Source organism: Bos indicus, chromosome 18 (genome assembly GCF_029378745.1).
Source record: "Bos indicus isolate NIAB-ARS_2022 breed Sahiwal x Tharparkar chromosome 18, NIAB-ARS_B.indTharparkar_mat_pri_1.0, whole genome shotgun sequence".
Lineage (NCBI taxonomy): Eukaryota > Metazoa > Chordata > Mammalia > Artiodactyla > Bovidae > Bos > Bos indicus.
This window is the reverse complement of record NC_091777.1, coordinates 37,080,857-37,102,466: the sequence shown is the minus strand read 5'-3', so window position 1 is coordinate 37,102,466 and position 21,610 is coordinate 37,080,857. Positions and strand designations below refer to the sequence as shown.

General features: G+C 41.9%; 1 protein-coding gene and 1 long non-coding RNA gene across 2 annotated transcripts in view; one reads left to right on the top strand and one right to left on the bottom strand.

Annotated features, from left to right (window-relative positions):
- The window catches only part of NIP7 (nucleolar pre-rRNA processing protein NIP7), a 66,886-nt gene that overhangs the window by 10,509 nt on the left and 34,767 nt on the right, over nt 1-21,610 (bottom strand). The gene's annotated exons all lie outside the window — the stretch shown is intronic.
- On the top strand, nt 826-7,996 carry LOC139177088 (uncharacterized). The gene is made up of 3 exons (XR_011561510.1): nt 826-878; nt 2,168-2,347; nt 7,591-7,996. It is a non-coding gene; the product is annotated as an uncharacterized lncRNA (long non-coding RNA).

The following is a 21,610-nucleotide window of genomic DNA, read 5'->3' as shown; positions in this document are numbered from 1 at the left end:
GTGCACAAGGGCTCCAATTTTTCCACATTCTCACCAATACTTAGTATTTTTAAATTCTTCATAGTACTCATCTGAATTGGGGCGATGGGAAAGGAATCTGGCTTTGCTACTGGGCTGCTCAGGCAGCCTCAAACCCTGAGGCATTCTTAAAGCATTTAACTTCGTGCTAACTTTGAGCAGTGGACGTGAGATCCACCCCGGTTAAGTTCAGGTTAGCTTTGGGACATGGGGATATTTTCTTTCATCCATAATCATTGGATCTGGGCCTATAAATCAAATAGTTAAGAAACAAAACACAAACAAGGTCATAATTTGTTTCTTCCTGCCCTCTGTTTTTCTTGGCATGGAGAAAACTCAAGCCTTTCCTGACTGGGGATGGGTAATGACACTGTTGGAGGGTGGGTTGTGATTCATTAAAAGTAGCCTGAGTAACTAGCCTTTTATTTCTTCTCATTCTTTTCCCTTATTGTCCCAACTCATGTAAGGAAACACATGGAATAAAATAATTCTCCTGCTGATAAAGAACTTTCCCTCAGCTCTTTGTTCATTTGCAGCTATATGCTCCCAGAATCAGAATCAAAATCCTGGGGCTCTGGAGGCAACTATGGCAGATGTGATGGGTATTTCAGAATAGAGAAGGAAGGTCAAGAACCCTGGCTTATGGAAGCCACCTTCTTCACTCGCTTTTCTCACAGAGGTATCTATTACGTTAGGAAATTGTATGTGTCCCCTGGGATCCTGGCCACACGGCAGGGGTTGGGTGTGGCTGTGGTGAAGTCACAGTTCCCTGTCTCTAGTGTGATGACACTCGCACTTTCCTCTCAGCTGAGGGCCACAGTGTCAACCTTTGCTGAGGCCACGAGAGGGAAAAGGAAGCAGTGAGCAATAGAAAATATTCACTTAATAGTATACATAGATCATAATACTAAGAGAAATAATATTATAAGAAATAGCATAATATTTTCCTCTTTTACACTACATGCTGCTATTTTGTTTGAAATATTTTTATAATCTTTTTTAAAAGAAATGAAGAATACATTAAAAAATATGTATAGAAAGAAGGGTGGACAGTAACAGACCAAAATCCTAACGATAGCTATCTTAGGGTTGAGGGCTTAGAGTGGATTTTAGTTTTCATCTTTATACTTTTATGTATCTTTTTCCATTCTTTTTACAGACTGCATATTATTTCTGTAATCAAAAAGAAATTATAGTGTTATTTTTTAAGTTGATTTGTGTGCCCCAGCTTCCCGCACCTCTGTGGAATTGGAACAATTTATTTTCAAAGAGGTGGGCTTGGAAGGACCCTAGTGGGATGGGAGAGGTGAGAGACACACATGTGACCACACTCAGGGTCAGGGTGAGGTTGTGGAAAAATACCAGCGAAGCCACACCCTCAGTACGGTTTTGGTCAAGGCTACTATTTTTACTATTTTTTTAACCCGTGTTTTTTATTTTATTTTTAAAATTTTTACTTTTTGGCCACGTTATGCAGCATGCAGGATCCTAGTTCCCTGACCAGGGATCAGGCCCACATCCCCTGCATTGGAAGCATGGAGTCTTAACCACTGGACTGCCTGGGAAGGTCCAAGTTACTCCTGAATCACCCCTCCACTGGCTTTCCCCCCGACCCGCCCATGTGAAATAATCCCAGTTTACAACCTGCTGTTGTAAATCTAGCTTCCTTGCCTCTTATCATTTTTGTGGTCACCCTCTGAGCCTGCTCCCAGCACTCCACTGTCTCTGCGGACAGCTTCTCCTGTGGGGGACCCGGCCAGGAAGGGGAGCATGAAAGGATGAAATCTGTGGGTCCCTAATAACCGAAGTGGATGGTTCTTGTTGACTTTTGAGAAGGGGCTCAACAAAAAGGACACCCCTTCCCTATTCAGTCTCTGAATCAGCTGGGGGTCTGGGTGGTCAGGAGATGAATTATCTTCTGATAAGGCTATATGTTAAGAGACGTGGCTGATCATGTGTGCCCGGTAGGCTTTCTTGAATTCTAATTAAATAGACTTTCCCACAGTCCCAGGAAACACTGGACCAGGGTGCCCTCCGTGGGTGGAGGAATGCTGCTTCCCAGCATCTGGACCCTGAGAGCCCAGGAAGAGGACGACACTGGGAGACTCATATCCAGCTTCTCCTAATACTCCTTCTTCCCTAAGTGCAGGAGAAGGAAGACATGGAGAGGAGCTGTGAGCGTTAACGCTAATTGATGACCCTCTACAGGAAGGAAATATCTAGAGTGGGGAAAAAGCATTTTCCTCTCCCAAAGTTTTACTATTTCTTGGATTATAGAACATTGGGAAGATATGAAGCAAGCTATAAACCACCCCCTCAAAAAGTGCACGTAAGTGCCCGTGGCTTTGGTATTAATGGTTTCTATCTGCCTTTCCCTTTCTTCTGGTCTCTGTACCCCATCTTCCCAGGAGGAACTGTTCCTGCTGTAGTGTATGCAAAGCTAGCAAGGGCTGCTAATCAGATGCTGTTGGGGCATGTGATCCAATCTGTCCAATTAGAGAAGCTCATTTCCCTGGCCCTACTGTTTCAGGAAGAGACACTTGATCTAAGGTACCCAATCAGGAAACAGGACTAAAGGCAGGAAGACTGCTTAATATGAATACTGGATTTGGAAAAAGAGTAAACCTCAGAGCTCTCCACAGCTATTTTGTCTGCAAAAGTAGCAAGAATCTAAAGAATAGAGCCCAACAAAACAGAAAGGTGCCCTGGGGACGTTGTTGACCCTAGGATCTAGTCAGAAATGAAATCTGTCTAGTCTTGTGGTTACATGAGCCACTAAACTTGCCCATTTCTGGCTCAAGCTAGAGTCAGGTAGGTTGTCCGTTCCTTGCAATGTATGCGCACACACAGAATTTGGCCTCCACTTTCCAAGGGTGCTTAGGCTGTGAAGCCCAAACATCCATCGGACATTCAGAGCCCCTTCATGGTGCCCTTTATAAACTTGAAAATTGATCAAGTATTCTAAAAGATTCAGATAGCTCTGGTTACTGCATTGGGGCAGCAATACTTGCTTCTTCATGTTGGTGCCATTTCTGCTTGCCAGCAACCTGGACACACAGACTGGAGGGCCTATAGCTTGAGAGAAGACAAGTAATATGGGTGTGCTGGAATGCACAAAATGCTAGGAGAAAGTGACTGATTCTCTTTTCCTTTATATGTAATGAATGAGAATTGGAGGTAGAAAGAAAAGGAAGACAACCCCAACCAAAAAGAAGAGGATGTGTGGGCAAGTTAACTTGCAAGATGGTGCTAGGATGCAGGGCAGTGTAGAAAAAACCATGGAAAAATAACAGCTAACACTTTATTTAGCATTTAATCAAGAGAGACATTAGGCACTTCACATGCATTGTAACAATTCTAGGTGGTAGGTACTATTGTTATTCCTACTCTACATACACTAACACTGAGATGAGATGGGTTAGGCACCTGTGAGAGGGTTCCACAACCCTGGAGCCAGGACTCTACATCATGGTCATGTGAACCCTGCACTTCCTAACCATCACGTCCTCTTCTCAAGTTAAACACCTGAATTAGAACCTAGCCTCTGTCTCTTGCTTGTTGAGTGACAGTGGGCAAATCAGCCTCTCTGCGCATGTTGCCTCACCTGGAAAACTCATATTATACCAGATAGATAACCGTTTTCTTAAAGCTCTTTTGGGACTTCCCTGGTGGTCCAGCAAGGGGCATGGGTCTGCTCCCTGCTCCCCCTAAGATTCCCACATGCCACCCAGGGCAGCCAAAAAGTGAAAACAAACAAAAAACCTCTTTCAACTCACAATTTCAGGAAAACAAAAACAAAAACTTTTAAAACACAACTCCCCAATCTAGGATTTATATTCTTGGCCTGAGCTTTGCCCTTCAAGATCATATAGATTGGTTTTTCCCATGGATTTAGGATCAAAGGGCTCCTTCGGGTTATGTGTTCCTTTGAAATGGATTCAAAGGCATGCTTTTTCAAAGTGCAGGGGAAACTGGAAAGCCTTCATCCTTGCTGAGTGAATCACCATCCCAGAGCACAGGTGACAAGTCCTGACCCATCCCTACACTGTCTGATAAACCCACAGGTCACAGGTCTAAAATCAACCCCACTTTTCCTTCTTCCTGGCTCCTTTGTGGGCTTTCTGATAAGGTGCCCTAAGTCAGCTGTGACAGTGTTTTCTCTCTCTGCAAACAACAGTCCCCAGGGCGTGCACTCTGCCTGCAAGCTCCCCAGCTGCTTCCAGCTCTCGCTCTGCCCAGAGCCCTTTAATTGCTGCATTCCAACAAATTAGCCATGTGACAGAAGATTATTTTTAACTTCAATAGAGCAGCTCCCTCTCTTTTAATATATCATGCTTGGCCCACATTCCCTCGGTGAAAAGGGCACCATCGGCTACTTCTGAGAACTTTTAATTACTTCAATTGTTTGCAAAATCCTTAGAAGCTTAAAAAAAAAGTTCCTTCTCCTTTTCCAGTTTTCCCATTTGCTATTTAATGAAAGCTGAGGCTGACTCCAACATGGGTATTTACCAGCTTTAAGGGGTCTCCCCAAAGCCACTCTATCTGCTGCCATTCTCTGCAGGACAGTTTTCTGAAGTGCAAACCCATTGGGGGTTGAGAGGAAGGCAAGCTCCAGAACAACAGAGGCTCGTTCCTCAGCCCCACATGGAACCCCAGAAGGAGGCAGGATGGGGATGGCTGGCAGCCTTAGGAAGACTGAGTGCTAAACACCTCCTAGGTCTTGGGACCCTCCAAGAGGCTCCTGATGATTGAGCTTGACACTATGCTGAGCCTTTCGCCTTCAAGTAAACCACACAGAACAATGAGCATCTCAGGGACCACCATGTGGACCAAAGACCATTTAATTTTTCTGAATTTTCTCAACTCCAGATATTTCTTGGCTCAGGTGGCCAAGTTGGCAGTGTGGCCAAAAAAGAGCAACATTGTGTCACCCACCATCACCTTTAAGTTCAAGTCTCCCCCAAATTGAGAAATGTACATTTTCTTATGCCTGAGTTTTATAAGGCAATTCATACAGGTTACAAAATAATTCATACAGAAATGTATCATTCCAGCCATTTTCTATCTAATCCCACCCCTTCCCCACGGTTTTGCTTTCTACCATTTCTGTCACCCACAGTCAACCAAGGTTCAATAATATATGGAAAATTCCAGAAGTAAGCAACTTATAAGTTTTAAATTGTGCACCATTCTGAGTAGCTTGATGATATCTCGTGCCATCCTGCTTCATCCCAACAGGGCTGTGACAAGTATCCACAATATATATGCTAACTCGATAGTCACTTAGGATTCTATTAGGTTATCAGACTGCCATCATATCACAGTGTTCAGATAAATCTTATTTTACTTAGTAACATCCCCAAGGCTCAAGAGTAGTGATGCTGGCAATTTGGATATTCTCTTACTGTGCCTAATTTAGAAATTAAATTTTATCACCCTGAATATTCATTGGAAGGACTGATGCTGAAGCTCCAATACTTTAGATATCTGATGTAAAGAGCCAACTCATTGGGAAAGACCCTAATGCTGGGAAAGACTGAAGGTGGGAGGAGAAGGGGACGACAGAGGATGAGATGGTTGGATGGCATCAACGAGTCAACGGATAAGCAAACTCTGGGAGATACTGAAGGACAGGGAAGCCTGGCATGCTGCAGCACATGGGAGTCACAAAAAGTCAGACATGAATTAGCGACTGAACAACAAAAGTATGTATGTATAGGGGAAAACATAGTATATATGGAGTGTGGTACTCTCCGAGGTTACAGGCATCCACTGAGGGTCTTAGAACATACACCCCATGTGTAAGAGGGAACTATTTTATATATTTTTTTATATTTTATATTTTTGATGCACTGTGAATTATAAAAAGACAGATGTGCGTGTGCATGTGTGTGTGTATGGGTGAATGGGTGTGGTTATATGTTGGTAAAAAGGAAGGAGTGTTTCAGGCAGTGGGAACAGCATACATGCATGCTGACAGGTGAGAAAAAGCACAGTGCACGTGGGGAATGGAAAAAGGCCAGCATGACTGGGATCTGCAGGGAGTAACATGTTATACCCTCAAACTCCAGTTCTTTCAAATTTTTTTTTCAAGTTTTTAAAATTGAGGCATGTTTTACAAAAATCAAATATCTACATTATAATGTGGGTCAGTGAGTTTTGACAACTGCAAACACTCATGTAACCCACCACCCAAATTAAGATATAATGTTTCCTTCTCTTCAGAAAGGTGCCTAGTATCCCTTTTCCAGTCTCTGCCCCCCAAACCTGGGGCGGCCGCTGTTCTGATTTCTGTTACCTATATTTGTCTCGTTTCTTCTTGGAATCATGCAGTGTGCACTTGTCTTTCTACATTGTGTTTTTGAAATACATCTGTGTTGTTCCAACAGCTCCCACCTGGGTGATGGTTTTCTGTTGGGTTTGCAGGAGTAAGTGGAAGTCATAAATTCGGGCCTAACCAAAAAAATTTCATTAATGATGGATTTTCTTAGAACAGGCTTACATCAACTGCCATGGACCACAGTAGAACTATTTAGACGTGGCAAGGTGCTTCTGATTAAAAAGAAGCTGGCAAAATGTAACTCAAAGCTTATCCTTGACCTAGCTCTTTTACATTTAGGAGTTTCTCTTACATTTAAATATACTCACGCAAGTACAACATGATGTCTGTATAAGAATATGAATGCCAGGACTATATTTCATAGCTGAGGATTAGAAACAAACTAATGTCCATCAGTAGGGATCTGATTAAATAAATAATAATGAGTCCAGAAATGGAACCCTATCCAGTCATGAAAATAAGTGAGAAGGTTCCTTATGGACAGAAATGAGATGATTTCCTAAGGGCAAGAAGTGGAACAGTGTGTTCATTCACTTTATTCAATGAACATTTATGAAGAAACTACAGTATACCAGGTGCCATTCTACACGCTGAGGATATAACACTATAGCATTAAAGTCCCTCTCCTCGTGCTGCATCCATTCTAGTGGCAGGAGTAGAAGGAAAAACAGACAGATGAGAAATGTATTTGTAGGGTGTGCTATCATTAATATAAAATAAAAGAATAAAAGCGGGGAAGAGGAACTTAACCCTGGTGGTCCAGTGATTAAGCCTCCATGCTTCCCCTGTAGGGGGCGCGGGTTTGATTGCTTGGGTAACTAAGATCCTGCATGCTGCAAGGCACAGCCAAAAGGTAGGGGGAAAAAGGGAAAAGAAAACATAAACGCATTCTTTTATTTTTTATTTTTAAATAAATAATGCAATGCCTCGAGGCTTGCATGATCTTAGTTCCCTGACCAAAGAGTGAACCTGGGTCCGGGCAGTGAGGGCTCTGAGCCCTAACCACTGGACCACGAAGGGATTCCCAATGTGTTTTTTAAAAATACGCATAAAATCTCTATCTTGAAGAAGATACTCCAACTGGTAGCACTGGGGAAGAGAACTGGGAAGCTGGGGCACATGGACAGAGGAATAAATACCACTTTGTGTTCTTCATACCCTCTGAATTTTAAAATTTTGAATGTTACCTAACCCAGAACTAATGGATATAATTACAATTTTTTTCTTTTAAGTTGGAAGAAGTTCTTGGCAGTAGTTCCAAGCACCTGGGCCCTCAAGTTGTGGGAAACGCCCAACTGCTTTTGAATCAGGGCTGGAGGAAAGGGCTAGCTCCAGGCTGTCACTCACTGCTGTCATGAACCAAAGTTATAGCATCACTCCAGGAAGATTAAAGAACCATCAGGGGGACAGAAGGAAATAAAATCAATCTTGAGTCACTTATGTTTCACGGGTATTTATAAAAGGCTTAGGAAGCTCCTTCCTAAATATGAATTAATGTCAAGAGCAAGTCATCTCAGGAAATGCAAGTTCCTTTCTTTAAACTTTCTGGGACCATCCCATTCTGGAATGAACTGCATAGGGCCAAGTTCTTTCACAGGGAACATCTGTGTGTGGGCAGGTGGAGGGATGGGAGCATAATAACAGGACCATCTAAAAAAAAAAAAAAAAAGAGCGAGGGAGACCTTCTAACACTGAATTTGGACCTCATCTTTTTTCTCAGCTTCCTTTGAGTTCTCCATATGTTTGGTTGTATGGGAAGGAAGGTCTATAGGATTATTGATTGGGTTTATTCATGTGAAAGTGGCAATCTGTAAGAGGAGCCTGACTGAACTCTGTTATCTTTTTTCTTTTTCTTAATATTTACTTGGCTGTGCCAGGTCTTAGTTACAGGATATAGGATCTAGTTCCCTGAAAAAGTGAAAGTGAAGTTGCATAGCCGTGTCCGACTCTTTGCGACCCCATGGACTGTAGCCCCCCAGGCTCCTCCGTCCATGGGATTCTCCAGGAAAGAATACTGGAGTGGGTTGCCATTTCCTTCTCCTGGGGATCTTCCCAACCCAGGGATTGAACCCAGGTCTCCTACATTGCAGGCAGACGCTTTAACCTCTGGGCCACCAGGGAAGCCACCCACGCCCCCTGCATTGGGAGTGTGGAGTCTTAGCCACTGGACCATCAGGGAAGTCCCTGAAATCTGTACTCTTTGTGAATGTTTGTGTTCCAGAAGCTTCCCAGAATTATTGCATGATGGCTCTGTGACTACGATCTCTGTGTGGTCTCCAGTCAACCAAAATGGGAAAAAAAGTTTGGCTTTGAATAACAGGTCTATAATTATCTTAACTCACAATAAATTACCCCTTTAAAAAATCCTATCATTATTTTTCTTATATTTTTATTAACTTTTAATTAGTAGTTAACATAGGAATCTAATTTTGAAAAAAGTAGATTGTTGGAGATAAAATTTTGGTTCTCTTTAATCATTTCCTACAATGCTAATTTAATTGGTCTGGAGTGTGGCTGGCAAGTATTACTTTCTTACAATGATTCTAATACTCAGCAAAGTATGAGAACCACTTGTCTAACTGATAAAGGACTCCAATATTTTTGAAAACTCAATACCTAGATGTTATGGAAAATATATACATACATTGAACATAATAAATGGTTTTCTTTCTCTAAGTGAAAGGTGAAATTTCCCTTTCAATACGGACTGCATTTTAGCAAAAGCACTTCCATAAACTTTTGGGTTTTGTAAATAAAAAGCCAATTTGTGGGACTTCCCCGGTGGCTCAGTGGCTAAAACTCTGCACTCCCAGTAGGAGGCCTGGGCTTCGATCCCTGGTTGGGGAACTAGATCCCACATACTGCAACTAAAGACCCAGCATGGTCAAATAAACAAATAAATATTAAAAAAACAAAAAAAGCCAATTTGCAATCCTGGAATGAAACCTGAGGACAATGAGACCCTAAACTTGTATCAAAGTTATCACTGTTGGGGAATGTTGCACCTCTGTAGATCATCAACATGTGGCTTGAGACTGGGGACTGAGGAACCAATGAAGAAGTTTCTTGGCTAGAGACAGAGAAGGTTGTCCAGACCCTTCTGGAAGGTAAGGCTGAGACACTTAAGGACTGTGCTGTCCAACACAGTAGCCACCATCTGCATGTCGTTGCTAAATATAAGTGAATTAAAAATTAAATCAAATTAAAAATTCAGTTTCTTAGTCATAGTGGCTACATTTCAAGTGTTCAATAGCCCGTATAACTAGTGGCTACAATACTGGATGCGAACATAGAACATCCCCATCATCAAAGATGATGACACAGAGCTGTCTTTGGGACAGCACTACTGTAGAAATCATTTTACATGGTCTTATCTGGTTGGTAGTTTAAAATTCCCTTTCCTGAAATGTAATTACGTGCTCTCATTACCAAGCTTTCGACACAGTTTTAAAGTGATAATAACAGCTAACGTTTATTGTACACTTAACATAACCATCAGTTCTCTTGGTTGCAGACAGCAGGTTTCTCTCTTGCTAATTTAAGCACGAAGGGACTTATTAAAGGGTATGGCTTTAGCGCACAGAATCGGTAAGAAAGTCAAGAAACAGACTCCAGGCTAAACATCCAGGAACCACTCCCAAAATGATACTGTGGAACTCGTTGACAAGCAAGCCACAGCCTCTGTCACCGTCCGGAAGCTTCAGAACTGCTAAGCTGCCACCACAGCTGCTGGTTCTAGAATCACGAGGCCTTGGCCATAAACGGCCTCAGCAAAATGGATGCTTCACACCTGCCTCTTCCTCCACGTAGCTCCTAGTTCTAAAGACTCACACAAATGGAATCCAAGTCATAAACAGAACTGGAGCTGCAAGGGAGTTTGTGACATGTTATGCAGGTTTATCCCTCCAGCCTCCTGAAGTTCAGAAAGTGAGCTAAGACAGGGCTGAAATGGGTTTGGAGCAAACCAGTCAGTCTAAAGTAACTGCCATGACCTGCTGTATGCCAAATCCTGTGAACATGCCTCATGGCACTGCTTTCTTACAGAAATTCAGGGAGGAAGGACCTGTAATCAACCCCCTTTGACAGAGGAGGACACTACAGGAAATGGTGGGGCACACAGACAGTCTTAGCTGTGCTTTGCGAAGTTAGAAGAGGGCCCTCTGCCCACTCAGGGAGAGAAGGAAAGTGGAGCGAGGAGGGGACAGCTGCCTTGAGAAGCAGGGATGGAAGATGACCACACAGGAGAAAAAAAGCAGCAGTCCCAAGGTGACAAAGGACAGCCAGAATGAATTTGAGAACTCACGAGTGCTGCTGCTGTACAAATTCATGCCAGATTCCAGAGTCCCTGCCCTCTCCACAAACCCACGCCGCCCTCAGTGGGAAGAACCATAACTTGACGCACAATTGAGACACAAGGACACTTGTCTGTCTACATCCCAACAACCCCAGTTGCATCTGTGGCACAGGACAGGAGTACAAAAGTAAAGAACTCAAGCAGGGAAGGCTTCCAGAAGGAGGTGAGTTTTTAGTGGGTTTGAGAGGAGATGTGTAAGCTTATGCACAGCTGTCAGAAGGCAGAGGGTTTCAGATGAAAGAGCGCATCCATCCTCATGCCAAGACTCATGCCAAGGCTGAAAGGGGGCAGCCACTGTAGCATATCAAAGCAGTGCCCTTGACTGAGGATGAAGGAGGTGAGTCAGTGTTTGGGAGAGAACAATAAATAAGCAGGGTTGGGAAGGGAGTTGATTTGCAGGATAAAATCATGTGAAACCCTTCCTATGATAATAATTAAATTCAAATATTAGTAAAGTATGTATTGAAACTGGACTTGAAGCAGAACGAAAATCTCAGGGAGTGGGTCCTAGACATTTTCTAACAAATACTCCTGGGTTAATTTTCCTGATCTGCCTGTCCTGAGGACTATTCTCAGTCTTAGCTTCTCTGTGATGCAGCTCAAGTTTTGGTGAGCAGGGGTTGGGGTCCCTTTGCCACATCATTCTTTTCTGGAGACATTACAGTAGGATCAAAAGACAACTACATCAGGGAAAAGAATACAGCTCAAGGAAATGGGACTCTTGGAGTTGGGCAACTCAGGAAAATTTAAGAAAGGGATGTCAACACCCCAGACATATGCTGGCAAGTTTGATTCTCACTGTGCTTAAGCTTTACCAAACAATACATTTTAATAAGTGTTTCCACCTACCAAGTTCAATCTTAAGCCATTTAATAATATATTAAATCATTTAACCCTCACAGCAATTACCAACACTAAGCTTTCCTCATTTTACAAAAGAGAAACATGAGGCTTAGACGGTCCCACAGCTAAGAACTGGACTCCACAGCCCATGGATTTAACTATCCTGCTATGCTGCCTTGATTTCTTCTTCCTCATTTGTGTTTTCTTATTATTTTTCACGTGTTATGTTTATATACTTGTCAGCTCCAAAAACTAGAAGTTTCTTAAAGTGTAATGATCAAGTCTAATAATTCATCCTTTGATACCCTTACCCCCAGCACTTACCGGAGATGAGCACACAATGAGTGCTTAATATACATAAGCAAGACAGAGCTTTGTGACAAAGTGATCATTCACCTTATACTCATCAATTCTTGCAGACATTCACAGCTTCCAGAGAACAAGTAGAAGGAGAAAATCCTCATTCATAGAGGACCACAGTCAAGGCTCTTGGATCCTGACAGTCACAGGCTTAAATCTTAACTCAGACATTTTAGTGGTGTAATCTCAGGCAAATGTTAAAAGGAAAAATAAATTTAAATTACAATTTATAGGCACTTCCCTGGTGGTTCAGTGGCTAAGACTCTACGCTCCCAAGGTAGGGAGACTGGGTTCAAACCCTGGTCGAGGAACTAGATCTCACAGGTCATCTGAAGAGTTTGCATGCCACAATGAAGATCAAAGATCCCGCATGCTGCAACTAAGATCCGGCACAGTCAAAAAACTAAATAAAACTAATTAAAAGAATTATAATTTATAAAGAATTATTCTTAAAAAAAAAAAGGCACTGCTGTTGGGACATGAAAAATAGCTAGGAAAGTTTATGATTCAGGATTTAAATACATATATTAAGTATGTGTTTTATAGAAGTGGTAGGTGGCTGTGTTCCCAGAAGAGCTCAGTGTCTTGCTAGCGGGCCTACTGACTCTCCTTGGCCCCTCCTATTGAGAAAGACCCAGCAGCAAGAACAGGGACTCATGGTTAAATGTTAACTTGTGTTTATTTCTCTACAACTGCCTGCTGTTTAATTTGGCCAACCCAGTGAAGATTCTTTCGTAAGCCTGTGTGTAATTTCTAAACACCAGACCTACGACCTTTACACACATGCTAAACATTTATAGAGTGGGAGAGTTCTCCTTTTTTCTCCATCAGTGGAGTGAGTAAATACCAACATCCTCCCCTCCCACCCCCTCCCAAAAAGTATTCTTTGATCTGCACTACAGATAAACCAGTAATAATTCATCCTGATCAGCTAAGAGCTATAAAGCAGATTCTTTGATAAGCCAATTAATTTCAGAGGGCACTGGGGCTTGTTTCTTCCTGATGCCGATTTAGATTCTTAAAGTCATAGAGTTTTAGAGCTGGGAAGAGATCTTTTAAGATTAGCTTGTCAAACTGTCTGATGTTAACAGAAGGTTGCTGCTGCTGCTGCTAAGTCGCTTCAGTCGTGTCCGACTCTGTGCGACCCCATAGACGGCAGCCCACCAGGCTCCCCCATCCCTGGGATTCTCCAGGCAAGAACACTGGAGTGGGTTGCCATTTCCTCTTCCAATGCATGAAAGTGAAAAGTGAAAGTGAAGTCGCTCAGTCGTGTCCGACTCTTAGCGACCCCATGGACTGCAGCCTAACAGGCTCCTCGGTCCATGGGATTTTCCAGGCAAGAGTACTGGAGTGGGGTGCCATTGCCTTCTCTGTTAAAAGGAGATGAGAAAACCGAGCTTCAGAGAGGGGAAAAAGGCAGCGTAGACTCACTCACAGATGTTAAGGAAGAAAGAGCCCTATAGGAATTATTTGTCACAAATTTCTACAAAATTTTAAGGTTTCTTTGATATTGCTTTTTGTTTCTTTTGTAATCTGGTAATTCAAGTATAGTTTTGGGGCCTGGAATTGGAAATCTGTGGACACTGATCCTGTTTTACGCTGACATCAGAAATACGTGAGAATCATTGCTGCCCCCTGCTGGAAGTTTAAAATCTCATAGGTTTTGCAGGTTATAGGGAATTTTTTTTAACCAAAAAAATTATAAAAGTAATGTTTCTTTAGGTTAAGAAGTTTAAACAGCATGAAAGGATGAGGGGAAGGGACAGTTAGAGAGTTTGGGATGGACATGTACACACCGCTGTATTTAAAGTGGATAAGCAACAAGGACCTACCGTATGGCACATGGAGCTCTGTCTGCTCCATGTTTGTGGCAGCAGGATGGGAGGGGAGTCTGGGGGAGGCTGGATGCATGTGTATGCATGGCGGAGTCCCTTAGTTGTTCACCTGAAACTGTCACCACATTGTTAATCAGCTGAACCCCAATACAAAATAAAAACTTAAATAAAAAGCATGAAAGGGTATAAAGAGAAACTAGAAATCTGCTTCCCTGCAGTCATACTTCCCAATGATATTTGTCATTAACAATTTTGGGGGAACATTCTTCCACATTTTTTCTACTTATGTATATATATATGCACATGTGTATATATGTATTACACACAAATTGGACAATACTATGCACACTGTTTTGCAACATGTTTTTCTTTTTTCTTTAATTTACTGATTTTTGAATAATACATTCAAACTAATGTTATTTCAATTATACCTCAATTTTTTTTAAAAAAGAACTGTCTTGAACACCTTTCCAAAGCAGTATATATTGACAAACCTTGTTCCTACAATAATATTTATTTCACTGCTTGGGTGTATCACAAATTATTCATTCAGTACTTCTTTGATGGAATAAAACATAAATCTCTATAAAAGTAAGGATTTTATTATTTTCTTGTTAGTGCTGTCTCTCATAATGAGAATAAAGCTCAATAAAAGTTGTTTAATGAATGACTGACATTTTTCTAGTTTCAATTATTTTTCTGTTTCAAAAATGCTGCCCTGAATATGTTTGTGTCTGTATTTTGGGGCACAGGATAAAATCTAGGAAGACGAACAGGTTCAAAGGCAAGCAAATCTTAAATTTTGATTGATGGCCAATTTGGTACTTTTAATGATTCAGGAGTTTAATAATTCTATCATTCCCATCCCTGACTGAGCATCAAAATTCAGATTCTCCCAGAGAATTTAATTTAAAATAACTCCTTTCTGCACATACCTTTCCGGTTCTAATTCAGTTGTGTGTGTGTGTGTGTATGTGGAAGGAATATATATATTGAATAGCCCCTCCACAACACCGTGATTCCAGTGCATACCCAGGACCAGGAACACCTTACCCACTTCTTGCTACACTGCAGCAGATGGAAATGTGCTCTCCTATATCCTGATTGTAACATGGTTACTCATTTGTTATGCACCTGATGCTTATCGTGTGCCTACTGTATGCAGGACCCTGTGTTCCCTCTCCCAGAGGCACAGCTGTACAGGGGGTGTGGTATGGATTTCGCCACTCCCATGGGTGGTGGTGCTGGGTTAAGTGGGTGAGTCTGTTGGCTGTACTTGTGTTGGCCGGTGGCTGGGGTTTGGGGAGGGAGCAGCATGTGGGTGAAACTTAGGAATCCTGCAGCACTACAGTGGCAAGAATCTTTAAGAGGCCTCGATGACATGTCTGTGTGTCTGACAAACACGGAGCCAGTCCAGTTCTAGGTCCTCTTAGGCGACTGCTACTGGGGTTCCCTACAAGTGATGTGTGGGGTGGGGCACAGTCCTTTTCCTCTGGGCCCTTCTAAGGCAGATAAAATAGAATGCAGATGAAACACACATGGGAAATGCACTGTGGACAGCCAACAGATCGGGGTCATAAAAAAGGATGACAGATTCCACGTCATTCGTGACCCACCCAAATGTCACATCCTTTGGCAGTTCCTGCCACAAGCAGGTTTGTTTCCACATACTTCATAGCACTGGAAATATAACAATGGAAAGAAAAAAAATATATGGCTACCACTGTCACTTGAGGTTTATTATGTCAAAACTTCTAGTTGCTTTACTGGGCGACCCCATCATATTCCCCCAATAGTGCAGGAAACTCAGGGAAGTTAAATGACTAGATAAAAGCCACACAATTTGTTTAATGGAGTGGTCTTCATAGTTTTTCTGCTTGTAAATGCCATCACATGGGCTTCCCTGGTGGCTCAGCAGTAAAGAATCTGCCTGCCAATGCAGGAGACTTCGGTTTCGATCCCTGAGTCGAGACGGTCCCTTGGAGAAGGAAATGACAAACCAATCCAGTGTTCTTGCCTGGGAAATCCCATAGACAGAGGAGTCTAGCTGGCAACAGTCCCTGAGTCGCCAGAGGGGGTGACATGTGACCCCATGTCATGGGGTCACAAAAGAGTCAAACACAACCTAGTGACTAAACAACAACAAATGCCATCAAACAATTTTGAAAAATGGCGTATCCCTAGAAGCAGACACACTTCTATGGACGTTTAACTTAAAACAAAGGAGGCACTACAAAGAGTGGGAAAAGATCTTTTTAAAAAATAGCGCTAGGATCCCCGGATACCTAATGGAAAAAAATGAAATTGGACCTTTCTTCATTTCAGATACAAACATAAAATCCAGGTGGATAAAGACTTAAATGTGAAAGGCAAAAATCTACAGTTTTTTTAGAAGATGATATTATCTATATCTTTATGACTTATGAATGAAAGGATTTCTTTAACAAGCCCTGTCATCTCTCATGATATAAGAATGATAAATTAAATTATACTTAATACGTAAATTAAGATACCCAGTGGTTCTTAAGTATACTCTCTGAAGAGTATAATAATAGATAAAGCACAGAGTGAGAGAAGATATTTGCAATAGGTAACCATATAATCGGGGGAGCCGCTGGGCTGCCGTCTATGGGGTCGCACAGAATCGGACACAACTGAAGTGACTTAGCAGCAACCATGTACTCAACAGACTGTTGCATTATTAAGCTTAGGCAGCATGGTTAAATGGATTTACTGGAAAACAGGCATTCTTTGAATGTATATTTCACAAGAAAAAAAGAAAAGAAATTACTGCCTAAGAATATGTATCCCCTTGTCAATTTTAAAGTTGATATCTGGGAGGGAGGCTCAAGAGGTGCAGATATATTATACTCAGAGCTGATTGACATTGTTGTACAGCAGAAAGGAACATAATATTATAAAGCAATTTTACTCCAATTAAAAAATAAGTGGACATCTAAAAGTTTTTCATCTTGTTTACATGTTTTAAACTTGTACAATAATGCTCACAGCAGCCTTATTTGTAACTCTCAAATTGGAAACAGCCCAAATATCTATGGAGAGTGAATAAACAAATTGTGGATTTTTGTACAACGGAACATTACTCAGCAATAAAAAGGAACAACAGGGATGAATCTCAAAAACATGGTGATACAAAAGAAGTCCAGCAGAGAGCGTATATTATACTACATGATTCTGTTTATACGAAATTCAGGAACAGACAAAACCAAGGCATTGAAACCCAAAGAGCAATTGGGGATGCGGATTGGCTTGAAAGGGGCATAAGGGAATTTTCTGAAGTGGTTCATCATGTGTTAACTAGATACAAAAGATGTAACTTCTGCACATTACAGATCTTAACATTTAAAAATAAAACTATTTATTATATTACTGTCATAAATATATCCAATGAAATATAAATGCAGTAGTGATTTGATATCTACCATCATCCATTTAAAAATAAAAAGATATGGGGATTTCCCTGGTGGTCCATTGGCTAAGACTTGGCATTACTGATGCAGAGGGCCTGGGTTCAATCTCTGGTCAGGAAACTAGATCCTGCATGCCACAACTAAAGATCCCCTCGATCGTGTCTGAATCTTTGGACCTCATGGACTGTACCCCAGCAGGCTCCTCTGCCCATGGAATTTTCAAGGCAAGAATACTGGAACAGGTTGCCATTTCTTCCTCTAGGGGATCTTCCCAACTTAGGGATCGAACCCGCATCTCGTATGTCTCCTGTGTTGGCAGGTGGATTCTTTACCACTGGCGCCACCTGGGAGGCCCCAAAGATTCCTTCATGTGGCAACTAAAGATTCCTGCAGCTAGAGATCCCATGTGCCACAACAGAGATCCCTCGTTCCGCAATTAAGACTTGGCACAGCCATATCAATAAATATTTTTAAAAATTCAAACATATCTGATCTGAGATCTAACTCAAACATATTCATTATGGTATCTTGGGCAAGTCAACCTCCTAGAGACTCAGTTCACTCAACAGTAACACTGGCAAAATGAGACCTCTTTTGCAGCATTTTGGTTAAGATCAAATGAAATGGCAGATCTAAGTCATCTTAGCATAGTAAGTGATAAACAGTAAACATGCAAAAAATTTTTTATGAGTATTATTTCCATAAATTTGTTGTCACATATATGTTTCTATCCTTTTTCTCTTATTACCTCTTGAGCATAAAATAATCTTTGGGTCCAAAATTATTATTTTATGGTTAGGTACAATTTTTATTACCAATAAAAATTCCTTACTATGAACACACAATGACTTAGTTAACAATTTTATTATCTTTTGAGTTCTGATTTTTTTTACATAACAAGTAATGTTGTGATGAAAATCCTTGTACTTAAATCTTGGTGCTCTCATTCATGATTATTTCCATAGAGTAAATTTCTGAACAAGGCAATTTGTATGGCTTTTGCATTTTTTTTCCCTTTTTCTTTTTCTGAGTTGCTCTCTGGAAAAGCTGTACTGATTTACTCTCACCAGCACTGGCTGAAACTGCTTATTTCACAGCACCCTCCCTGACACTGGGTATTAGTATTTGTTAAAATTTTACTATTACTATGATAATTTAACTGGAGTGTATCAGGCATTGTTTACAGGCCTTATCTCATTTCCTCTTCACTACAACCCTCTAAAGGGTCCATTTGGTAGTCTGGTGTCCTTAGAAGATTGGGAAAACAAGGCTTCCAGAGGTTAAGGTCCTAGCCAAGCTAGTACAGGCACACCTCATTTTATTGTGGGTCACAGACGTTGAGTTTTTTTTTTTAACAAATTGAAGGTAATTCGTGCGACTCACTTCATTGCAGTGGCCTGGAACTAAACTTGCACTATATATCTCTGAGGTATGCCTGTAACTTCATAGGGCCAGGATAAGCCTATTTGGTCCCTAACATGCTAACTATGGCGCTTCCCTGGTGGCTCTGCTGGTAAAGAATCTGCCTACAATGTGGGAGACCTAGGTTCAACCCCTGCCTTGGGAAGATCCCCTGGAGAAGGGAATGGCTACCCTTCCATGGACTATAGTTCATGAAGTCTCAAAGAGTTGACCACAACTAAGTGGTCATGCTGACCATGGCTTCTCCCCTATATCACACTGCCTCCTGCTGGTGCCCATTGAGAGGGCAAGAAGTCCTGAAACTCCTCCAATCAGATTCCTTAGATGAGATTTGGGTATTTGTGGTCAGGAAGAGAGTGATGCTGGGACAACCACATAATAGTGGGACTCTGAAAAATGAGAAAGCTCATCAAGCTTTTCCCTTAATATTTATGCAATTTATGTGTTACACATTAACTTTAAAAAAGAGAAAACAAAAAATGAGATTTTTGATATAGAAGAAAAGGAAAGGCATTTCAGGCAGGCGGGCAATGAATGGATAAGTTAATAAAAGTAGCTCACACTTACTGAGCCCTCATACAAGCCAGACCCCCTCACCAAGGGCGCTGGAAATACTAATTCATTTAATTTTTATACAACCCCTATGTGGTACCTCTGTTATTTGTGCTTGACAGATGAGGAAACAGAGGCACAGAGATGGTTAAGTAACTTGCTCAAGGTTACACATCTAGCAAATCCAACAGTCAGGATTTGAGGCAGGTAATTTGGCTCCCGGTTAGAAGCAGATAGGCTGGAGCTTCTCTGGTGGTCCAATGGTTAAGAATCTGCTCTGCAATGCAGGGGATACCGGTCTGATGCCTGGTCCGATCCCTGGTCCAGGGAGATCCCACATGCTGTGGGGCTACTGAGCCCATGAGCTGAAATTACGGGAGCCTGCACATCTAGGGCCTGAGCTCCATTATAAGAGAAGCCAACGTAATAAGAAGCCTGTGTACCGCAACCAGAAAGTAGCCCCCATTTGTTGCAACTAGAGAAAGCCTGCACAGCAATGAAGACCCAACTCAGCCAAAAATAAGCAAATAAGGCAGGCAGGCTGGGATCACAAAGCAGCCACAGTCACCAAAGATCTGACAGAATGAGAGGCCTCTTCCCCTGTACTGGAAAGTCCACCATAAGGAGATTTTGTCAGACCAGGATACTGAACAGTTTAAGGTCCAAGTCTAATTCATTCAAGGATCCAGCATGTCATGTCACATCCTCAATGATGCTGCCACTTGTCCTCCTGAGTTCTCATTTAGTGGCCCCAAAATAGATCTCTGCTGATTATGGTCCAGTGGCATTAGTGGAAAAGCGTTTGAAGTAGACCAAGTACTGGGCCTCCCAGAGAAGGGGCACATACACCCACCAGAGCTGCGATTTCTCTGTTTAGTTCCGATGATGCGCCATGAATTCCAAGTGCATCAGAGACACCTATAGGTGGCTCACATCCTATATCCCCACTTGCTACCTACACCCACAGCCCACCTAGTCCTTTGGAAATGCCCCTTATTCACTAACTCCCTTGCCTGTGGAAGATATGGTAGATGTGGAAGACAGTGACACATGCAATGAAGAAGGCTCTCTAAGGTCAATGTGGCAAATCAAACACAGAAATGTAAAGAAGCAAGTAAAGCTCAGGAACCCAGTTCGTGTAACCCCAAGCTGGAAGTGGATTTGGAACTGGGATTGGACAAGACTTAGAAAAGGAGAGATGAAAAAAAAAAAAAAAGAAAGAAAAGGAGAGATGGACCTCTCCAGGCTATCTACAAGGATAGAAATGGAGAAAATAACTCAGGGTATGTATCCTGTAAAGTCATAAGATTATGCAGTCAGCGGCTCTGTAGCTAGAAAATCATAACACAAATATTTAAGAAAGGGGAGGCAGTTACAAGAATGTCCCTGTTTGAGTAAATATAGTTTCCTGGTGGACACAGAATTAAATTTCAGTAAAAATAAAACACTGGTGGTACAGTTTTCCAACATGTATCACAAGCCTTACTCATGTGCCTCCTCAATTCTATCCAACCTCACGTGGCAGGCCCTGGGCTAGGCTCTTGGATGCATGGCAAACAAAAAGACAGAGTGCCAGCCCCCAAATGAGCTGACTGTGGAGAATGTATTTCAGGAAGGGTGAAGTATGAGGTGCTCAGGACACAGCACAAGCAGGATTTAACCTAACCCAGAAAACCAAGAAGGGGTGAAATGTCTTTTCAGTGACACTTGAAGGACAGGAAGGATTTAGGAAGGCTAGAGTGGACAAGTGAAGTGAAAGTTGCTCAGTCATGTCCAGCTCTTTGCGACCTCATGGACTATACACAGTCCACAGAATTCTCCAGGCCAGAATACTGGAGTGGGTAGCCTTTCCCTTGTCCAGGGGATCTTCCCAACCTAGGGGTCGAACTCAGGTCTCCCGCATTGCAGGCGGATTCTTCAGTGAGCCACAGGGAAGCCCAAGTGAAGGCTCTGAGCAAACTGAGTAGTAGGTGAAAAGGAAACGATAGAAGTTGTATACACACACACACACACACACACACACACACACACACACGAAACATGAGCCCAAAATCAAGTTGGCAATAGGCTCCTTCTTCAGGCTTTAAAAGCCATTTTAAGGGGTCTGCATCATGTTCAAAAGTAAAAGGGAAGAGTGATGAGTGAAATTCTGATCAGTGTTCTACTGTATATTCTTTGACTCAGTAATTCTACTTTAAGGAAATTATCCTAAGGAAATAATTATGAATTTATGCAATGATACATTTAAAAGGGTATTTCTAATATTGAGATAGTCTAGAATTACAAAATTTTGAAATAAACAGAATAACTTATGGTGGTGAAAGTGATAGTCTCTCAGTTGTGTCGGATTCTTTGTGACCCCAGGGACTGTAGCCTGCCAGGCTCCTCTGTCCATGGGATTTCTCAGGCATTGGAAGCAGATTCTTTACCACCTGAACCACCAGGTAAGCCCCCT